General features: G+C 42.7%; 1 protein-coding gene across 1 annotated transcript in view; it reads left to right on the forward strand.

Annotated features, from left to right (window-relative positions):
• The first annotated feature begins 220 nt into the window (after positions 1-220).
• Positions 221-8,634, forward strand: part of LOC117401641 (neural cell adhesion molecule L1-like) — a 48,815-nt gene continuing 40,401 nt past the window's right edge. The window contains 1 exon segment of the mRNA XM_059017110.1: positions 221-363. The gene's annotated coding sequence lies outside the window, so the exon portion shown is untranslated.

An 8,634-nucleotide genomic window follows, 5' to 3' on the forward strand; every position in this document is an offset into this window, starting at 1 on the left:
ACAGGGAGCATGCTTGTGTGAAGACCATTTGAATTTCAGTGGTAGGTATTAGAGAGAGGGGACAGGGAGAAAGAGGGAGAGCAGGGGGACAAGCAGTGATAGATTCTGTAAGAGAGAGAGAGAGCGAGAGAGAGAGAGGGGGGAAGAGTTAAAAGGATGATGTCACTACTACCCAGCTGCAAATCTAAGTGAGGGAGGAGAGAGGAGGGGTGTGTCTTGTATAATTATTGCTGCAGCTCGGAGCATCAATAACAGACTGAAAGAGTATTTATTGAGAGAAAGAGAAAAGAGAGACGCAGAGGACTGGAAAGAGAGGAGGGGAGCGAGACAGAGCAGAATAGAAAGACAAGACTGTCTGCAAAGGTAGGCTCACATGATTACAAATTACAGCAGTGTTTAATTGCATTGTAATCATATAGTCATACTGTGACTCCGCCTCTCTGTATAGTTACCTATTTCAAATAGATTTTGTTTGTGTGTGTGTGTGTATATATATATATATATATATATATATATATATATATATATATATATATATCTATATCCATACAATTGTGTTATAAAATATAATCTATCTAGCTATGTATATTTATTAATCTATTCTTCTATGTTATAGTTCATATTAAATCTAGCTCTCTGTCTATCTGTTTGCAGTGTATGTAACCCTAGCTATCTATGTATTTTATTGTATTCTACTGTATTCCACACACACACACACGCAGACTGCAGATCTAATTGGCCAGTGATTTCCATAATTGCCTTGGAAGAAACGCAATGATTTCCTATCATCTCAAGGATTAATATCTTTGCTAACGACCAGGAGAACGCAGCAATGTTTTCACTACCCCATCCGCTTAACCTTTTGGTTTCCACATTCATGAAAAGAGAGAGCGAGAGAAAGATCTCTCTCTCTCTCTCTCTCTCTCTCTCTCTCTCTCTCTCTCTCTCTCTCGATCAGGGAATTGTATTGGGGCTCTGCCAAGAGAATGCAGGCATATGGACAATACACGCTCCGTTAAAACGAGATTGTAATTTTTTATTTTTCAAATTGCAATTGCTTGTTGAAGTACAACATTGCTGGCCATTGATGTGAGAGAGTTTTTATATATACATGTATATATATACACACACACACACACACACACAGAGAGAGAGAGAGAGAGAGAGAGAGAGAGAGAGAGAGAGAGAGAGAGAGAGAGAGAGACAGCGGGAGAATTGAAAAACAACGCACAGCTCTCTCTATCCCAGGAGGATCCAACAGGATACTCGTTCATAACTAGAGATAATTAATGAAGAAGAAAAGTCATTGATAAACTGAAAATGTGCTGCTTTAATAATTCACAAGAAAGTTTTGGTGTATGGGGAGACAGGGAGACCAATGCACTATATACACAAGACCAATAAATGACAAGCATGCAATCTGCACGATTGCAAGGTACAGATTGACAACATGAAGGGAGGACCCTGAGACTGAGTGACCTTCAGCCTATTGAATTAATGTGTTGCAGTGTGCTTGTAAGCAGTGCATTATCTCTCTGTGGTACAGAGCTCAGTGCAGTGTGCTTGTAAGCAGTGCATTATCTCTCTGTGGTACAGAGCTCAGTGCAGTGTGCATTTTCTCTCACTGCTACAGAGAAGCCTCAATTATATATGACAGTTTTCTCCTGATCGCTCTGCACCCTCATCCTTGCAGGTTGATCAGCGCCTAATTAATTCTTACTTCTGTGCGATCTGCAGATCGTGTTCAGCCAGTTTTTGAGGATTTCTGATTATCGGCCCTTATCGGTGCCAAGAGAAACTCGGAGAAGGGCCGGCCATCTGTTGAGTTTCATGGGTCTGATATTTGATACTAATGCTGCAAATCTGCGTTCGACAGACTAGATGTTTAAAAGTCCTTTGTGTAATTGGCACAGGGGTCGCTCTTTAGAAAGCACAGAGAGGTGTGGTAAAGCATAGGGAAGCATTGTAAAGCACAGAGAGGTCTGGTAAAGCATAGGGAAGCATTGTAAAGCACAGAGAGGTGTGGTAAAGCATAGGGAAGCATTGTAAAGCACAGAGAGGTGTGGTAAAGCATAGGGAAGCATTGTAAAGCACAGAGAGGTGTGGTAAAGCATAGGGAAGCATTGTAAAGCACAGGGAGGTGTGGTAAAGCATAGGGAAGCATTGTAAAGCACAGAGAGGTCTGGTGAAGCATAGGGAAGCATTGTAAAGCACAGAGAGGTCTGGTAAAGCATAGGGAAGCACTGTAAAGCACAGAGAGGTATGGTAAAGCATAGGGAGCACTGTAAAGCACAGAGAGGTCTGGTAAAGCATAGGGAAGCATTGTAAAGCACAGAGAGGTCTGGTAAAGCATAGGGAAGCATTGTAAAGCACAGAGAGGTGTGGTAAAGCATAGGGAAGCATTGTAAAGCACAGAGAGGTGTGGTAAAGCATAGGGAAGCATTGTAAAGCACAGAGAGGTGTGGTAAAGCATAGGCAAGCATTGTAAAGCACAGAGAGGTCTGGTAAAGCATAGGGAAGCATTGTAAAGCACAGAGAGGTCTGGTAAAGCATAGGGAAGCATTGTAAAGCACAGAGAGGTCTGGTAAAGCATAGGGAAGCATTGTAAAGCACAGAGAGGTCTGGTAAAGCATAGGGAAGCATTGTAAAGCACAGAGAGGTGTGGTAAAGCATAGGGAAGCATTGTAAAGCACAGAGAGGTCTGGTAAAGCATAGGGAAGCATTGTAAAGCACAGAGAGGTCTGGTAAAGCATAGGGAAGCATTGTAAAGCACAGAGAGGTCTGGTAAAGCATAGGGAAGCATTGTAAGGCACAGAGAGGTCTGGTAAAGCATAGGGAAGCATTGTAAAGCACAGAGAGGTCTGGTAAAGCAGAGGGAAGCATTGTAAAGCACAGAGAGGTCTGGTAAAGCTTCTTAAAAAAAACAAAGGAGAAAAACTTCATATTTACTGTAGTTTACTTTCATAAGGACATCGAACACGAAGAGGTTATTCAAGCCCAGATCTCTCAAAACTGGTTGTATAAATGTTTTAATTTTTTAATCGTAGTCCGTTAAAAAAAAATAATAAATATATATATATATTGAAACAGGCAGGACGCTATTGAGCACTTCAGCAGTGGATTAATAAAAGTGTTCTCGGCAGTATTGAAACGGACAGGACAGTATTGCGCAGTTCTCCAGTGGATAAAGCTGTACAGACAGCATGGTGCGGTCGCTTTGTTGAATTGCGGATTCCAGTCACTCTGCCTGTTTGAATGGGCATCACGGGCGAGTTAGCTTTGATAGCTGTGTGAGTGTGAGTCAGTCCGCGCTGTGAGCGACTGCAGAGCTGGAATTAGAATGACAGCTACAATTCAATTAATACCGTTTAATTAAGGGGCTCGGTGAAACAGACTGATCCACCAGCCTCTCTTTCCTGCCTTTCTCCTTCCTCTGGGGGCCTGGGATCCGATCTGGGGGGGTAGGTGGTGCAGACAGACAGTGGATTAATTCACTAAATAAATCAAAGGAATGATTGCTGGTGCATTTCAAGTTCAGTTAAATAACTGCTGAGGTTTTTTTTCCATTCGCGAAACGCAGGATGGCAAAATGGAACAGTTTGAGAATGTGTAATAGAATCGACCCACAAGCAGTCTGAGAGGTCTGTAATGAGGCAAGGGCTTGTGATATAAAAAAAAATGTTTGCACAATAAGGAGGCTGTGTGGTCCAGTGGTTACAAAAAAGGGCTTGTAACCAGGAGGTTCAAATCCCGGCTCACTCACTGACTCATTGTGTGACCCTGAGCAAGTCACTTCACCTCCTTGTGTTCCGTCTTTCGGGTGAGACGTAGTTGTAAGTGACTCTGCAGCTGATGCATAGTTCACACACCCTAGTCTCTGTAAGTCGCCTTGGATAATAATAATAACAATAGAGAAACAACAATGATGCATTGATGTATTGATGTCAAAATCCTGTAGCTTGCAAATTGCACAGACAGTCATGCTGGTTGCATCAATTGGTGAGAGGGTTGCAGTTTAAAAGCTAAAGTGAAATAAAATGAAATCGTGTCAAAATCTCCTTGAAATTCAATGTCATGGTTTACATCCCCTTGTGTTCTTATGATGTTTGGAATCATTTGTATTACAGTGACTTCTACTGTCAAAAACAAAGCAGGGTAAACTAACCCTTATAGAAGTGTCCCACAGTAAAAGCACAGCAAAGTGTAATAAAGTGTGCAAAGTGTGGTAAATCATAGGGAAGCATTGTAAAGCACAGAGAGGTGTGGTAAAGCATAGGGAAGCATTGTAAAGCACAGAGAGGTCTGGTAAAGCATAGGGAAGCATTGTAAAGCACAGAGAGGTCTGGTAAAGCATAGGGAAGCATTGTAAAGCACAGAGAGGTTTGGTAAAGCATAGGGAAGCATTGTAAAGCACAGAGAGGTCTGGTAAAGCATAGGGAAGCATTGTAAAGCACAGAGAGGTCTGGTAAAACATAGGGAAGCATTGTAAAGCACAGAGAGGTCTGGTAAAGCATAGGGAAGCATTGTAAAGCACAGAGAGGTCTGGTAAAGCATAGGGAAGCATTGTAAAGCACAGAGAGGTCTGGTAAAGCATAGGGAAGCATTGTAAAGCACAGAGAGGTGTGGTAAAGCATAGGGAAGCATTGTAAAGCACAGAGAGGTCTGGTAAAGCATAGGGAAGCATTGTAAAGCACAGAGAGGTGTGGTAAAGCATAGGGAAGCATTGTAAAGCACAGAGAGGTCTGGTAAAGCATAGGGAAGCATTGTAAAGCACAGAGAGGTGTGGTAAAGCATAGGGAAGCATTGTAAAGCACAGAGAGGTGTGGTAAAGCATAGGGAAGCATTGTAAAGCACAGAGAGGTCTGGTAAAGCATAGGGAAGCATTGTAAAGCACAGAGAGGTCTGGTAACGCATATTAATTAACATGGCAAACCAGGGTAACTGTTTTGGATTGTATAACCGAGGGAAATGCAAAGGGGAAACCTTCAAAAATACTGTGGTAAACATTTAAGCGTCACCGTACAGTAATAAAATATAATAATATGAAATATGAAAAATAAATAGATATACTGCAGACACTTGTGTGAAATCTCAATTTACTGAACAGCTGAGCTAATGCACTCTTCACTGAGTCAAGAGCACTCACGAGAGAGAGAGAGAGAGAGAGAGAGAGAGAGAGAGAGAGAGAGAGAGAGAGAGAGAGAGAGAGAGAGAGAACTGAAGTCAAAACGACCCAACAGGAACGCTAAGCAAAATAGGGGCAATCAGATTGCTAAGGCATATCTATCACACAGGTATCAATCAGATTGCTAAGGGATATCTATCACACAGGTATCAATCAGATTGTAGGAGGACACTTGCTATTTCTCAGAAGTGTTGATTGAACATGTATAATACACGCACTGTGAAAACGCTTGTATCTATTAATTCTGTTTTTTAAAATACAATTCTGGTTTTTGTTTTTTGAATTCTGCAGTTTCTTATGCATTTTAAAGCCCTGGTCTGCGCTCCTTTAAAGGGAGGGGGCAGTGATCCTGTTAATAAAGCTAATAAGAGGTGAGAGAATGGATTTTAAAGATGGTCAGCACTCCTTTAAAGGGAGGGACCAGAGATCATGATAATAAAGCTAATAAGAGGTAAGAGAATGGATTTTAAAGATGGTCAGCGCTCCTTTAAAGGGAGGGGCCAGTGATCATGATAATAAAGCTAATAAGAGGTGAGAGAATGGATTTTAAAGATGGTCAGCGCTCCTTTAAAGGGAGGGGCCAGTGATCACGATAATAAAGCTAATAAGAGGTGAAAGAATGGATTTTAAAGATGGTCAGCGCTCCTTTAAAGGGAGGGACCAGAGATCATGATAATAAAGCTAATAAGAGGTGAGAGAATGGATTTTAAAGATGGTCAGCGCTCCTTTAAAGGGAGGGGCCAGTGATCATGATAATAAAGCTAATAAGAGGTGAGAGAATGGATTTTAAAGATGGTCAGCGCTCCTTTAAAGGGAGGGACCAGAGATCATGATAATAAAGCTAATAAGAGGTGAGAGAATGGATTTTAAAGATGGTCAGCGCTCCTTTAAAGGGAGGGACCAGAGATCATGATAATAAAGCTAATAAGAGGTAAGAGAATGGGTGTTTGAATCCTCTGTACACTTGAAATATTCAGCAGCTGTCAGTCTCAAACCTTGTTACTGCCCCAGTAATGAAAAAAATCGAGAGTGAGGGGCAGAGATCAGTCCTGTAATATAAGAATATTTAAAAAGATCACGAGCGATTTTCAATAACTTTGCATAATCTCCCACTTTCAAATCTGCCGGCAGCTCCCAGGCACCAGACAGGCTGTTTCTAAAAGGAAAACTTCACATTTTCCTGAGTTTGAATAATATATTTTTTTGGTATCTGGGCATTATCTCTTGAGATGCCTCCTAAAATGATGATTTATTTATTATCTCTGAACTCATGTTTTAATTAAGGTATCTCCGGGCTACAGTCTCGTAAACATCTCTTTAAAAATTCTAGTTTGTAAAAAACCTTATTTGAATGAGAGGATAGTGAATTAGTCCACTATCTGTCTGTCTGTCTGTCTGTCTGTCTGTCAAGTCCCAGATTGGAACCCAGACCTCCAGAGGAAGGTGAAAGGCTGGATGAGATGCTGGTGAATTAGCTGTGAGAGGCAAGTGAAAGGCTTAGTGTACTAATATTAAAAAAAACACAAACACAAAATAATAATAATAATTATTAAAAAAATCCCCTATTAGCTCATCTCTTCAGCACGCCCTTTTCATGGCTTTGAATTCTTTGTGTCTCGTGTGAGTGATGTTGATCTGCAGGCAGTGTGAATAATGCATAAGCCTCAGTGAGGCACTCTCGTCTCCTAATTGCGCTATTGTTATTTTCACTCCTCAATGCAGCTTTTCAATTTCAGCTTTTTCAGCTTTGCTTCATTCAGAGCAGACTGACCTTCACATCCGACAAGCAGACTGACCCCTAACCCTTCAACTATCAACCTTCCACCCACACAAGCACGCGCACACACACTGACACACACACACTGACACACACACTGACACACACACAGTGACACAGTGACACACACGCTGACACTAGCCTTGGTAGACCCAGTCTGCATTGCCATTGAAGATCATTTGGGAAGGGTATAGTTAGCACACTGTGATCCCATTCTACCAATGGCAGCCTCACCCCATTGCAGCTGCCCTATGCTTGTGCTACCATTGCCCCTCAGCATAATACAGAACCATTATTGCAGAACTGCATAATGAATAAATAAAAAGAGCGCATTCTGTTTTTTTTGGTTTTTTTTACATGTTAATGAAAAACGTGACTGCTCGAAATGTGTCTAAATTGAACTGTTGGTTGCAGGGTAATGAATCAATTTATCAACTGAATGCTGGTTTTATCTAATTGTGTATATATATATATAATTGCCTCAATACCAAACATTTTCAGATCGGCAACTTAATAAATAAAGCATGATACTGAAACAGGCTATTGCAGAGGAAGGGAGGCTTTTCTACTCTCTGAACAGCCTCCCTCTGCTCTGTGCTGGTGGAGCAGAGAAAGAGAAAGGGAGGCTCTTATACTCTCTGAACAGCCTCCCTCTGCTCTGTGCTGGTGGAGCAGAGAAAGAGAAAGGGAAGCTCTTATACTCTCTGAACAGCCTCCCTCTGCTCTGTGCTGGTGGAGCAGAGAAAGAGAAAGGGAGGCTCTTATACTCTCTGAACAGCCTCCCTCTGCTCTGTGCTGGTGGAGCAGAGAAAGAGAAAGGGAGGCTCTTCTACTCTCTGAACAGCCTCCCTCTGCTCTGTTCTGGGGGAGCAGAGAAAGAGAAAGGGAGGCTCTTCTACTCTCTGAACAGCCTCCCTCTGCTCTGTGCTGGTGGAGCAGACATAAGAAAGGGAGGCTCTTAACAGTATAATGTAGGAGATGGCTATCGGACACTTTCCTGTATGTGGTAAGCCTGTGAAACAGATTATATTGGACTGATTTTTGGTTTAAATCTTATCAGCCTGCAAGTGCGATAACCCTTTAAAACTCTCAGAGACTGTCTGCCTGATGCATACTGTGGATAGATATTACACATATACAGCAGACTGGATATCCAATTATTTTTAGGCTCACCGCTACCACCCCTGCGCTGACTCAGGAGCGGCGAAGACAAACACACGCTGTCCTCCGAAGCGTGTGACGTCAGCCGCCTGCTTCTTTTCACGCTGCAGACTCACCGTGCAGCCAACCCAGAGCTACAGCGTCGGAGGACAATGCAGCTCTGGGCAGCTTACAGGCAAGGCCGCAGGTGCCCGGCCAGACCACAGGGGGGCGCTGGTGCACGGTGAGCCGAGGACACCCTGGCCGACCTAAGCGCCCCCAATTATGCCCCTGGGAGCTCCTGTCCTCAGTCGGCAATGGAATAGCCTGGACTCGAACTGGCGAAGTTCCTGCATCGTTCCTGCACTCCACGCGGAGAACCTTTACCGGATGCGCCACTCGGGAGCCCTACTTGCTAAATAATGTGAATATCAAGTTTAATGACCTCCAGGTACGCGGTTCCCCAGATATGTAGAGAAATGAGAAGCATGTGCCATGGCGTGTATGTACAGATATATGAAGCTGATAGAAA

Source organism: Acipenser ruthenus, chromosome 55 (assembly GCF_902713425.1).
Source record: "Acipenser ruthenus chromosome 55, fAciRut3.2 maternal haplotype, whole genome shotgun sequence".
Taxonomy (NCBI): Eukaryota; Metazoa; Chordata; class Actinopteri; order Acipenseriformes; family Acipenseridae; genus Acipenser; species Acipenser ruthenus.